This window comes from Ipomoea triloba, chromosome 13 (genome assembly GCF_003576645.1).
Source record: "Ipomoea triloba cultivar NCNSP0323 chromosome 13, ASM357664v1".
Classification (NCBI taxonomy): Eukaryota; Viridiplantae; Streptophyta; class Magnoliopsida; order Solanales; family Convolvulaceae; genus Ipomoea; species Ipomoea triloba.
This window is the reverse complement of record NC_044928.1, coordinates 5,184,407-5,185,381: the sequence shown is the minus strand read 5'-3', so window position 1 is coordinate 5,185,381 and position 975 is coordinate 5,184,407.

The following is a 975-nucleotide window of genomic DNA, read 5'->3' as shown; positions in this document are numbered from 1 at the left end:
CTCTAGTCTGTTAGGGCAGTGGAGACCCCGATTTGTAACAGCGTCGGGCAAATTCTTATAAATACCCTTTTGATATTAATATATATGCCTAGAATATTATATTTTGATGTTTGGGGTGTTGATGTTGAGTGTGTTTCTTTTAGCCTGTGCACTTAGAGTGGAAGTTTTATCAAAGAGGTGATAGGCTTCACTCTAAGTGTGGCGGTAGCACCCAGTTTACTGCTGTAAGATGTATAAGCTTCCGCAGCGTTATATTACGCATATTGTAATAGTTGTCGGAGCAGAAATTGGGGTGTTACAAGGTGGTATCAGAGCATGGTTTTGAGGTCCTTATTTTTGGGCAATAGAATGAGTTGGGCTCTGTCGCAAGTTAGTATAAGAGCCTATGATTCGAGTCAGCTTAGGGTTCGAGTCAGTTTAAGTTAAGACCTGTTGTTGTTGGAGTTGGAGCTGGAGCTGGAGGCCGGACAGAGAACGGGGTACCTTGCATTCCGTGTATAATATGTGATTTAATTGTTGCGTAGTATAATTACTACTTGTCATTGCATATATATGCTGATTGTTGGTCATATTGGTTTAAGTCGGCTGTTGGCATGATGCCTGCTACTGTTATGCCATGGTAGGGATACCTACCTGATGAATATGATTAATGGTTAGACCCTCGAATTCTAACTTCTAACCTTGCCTTTATTCATGATGCTATAATAAATACAAATAATTTTGGAATTAAAGTATATATCATATTTAACAATAAAACAAATATCAACTATAAAGTAATCCAAGTTTAACACTTAATAACATTCAACAAAGCAGCACTAAGAAATGTTTAACAANAACCATTAATCATATTCATCAGGTAGGTATCCCTACCATGGCATAACAGTAGCAAGGCATCATGCCAACAGCCGACTTAAACCAATATGACCAACAATTAGCATATATATGCAATGACAAGTAGTAATTATACTACGCAAC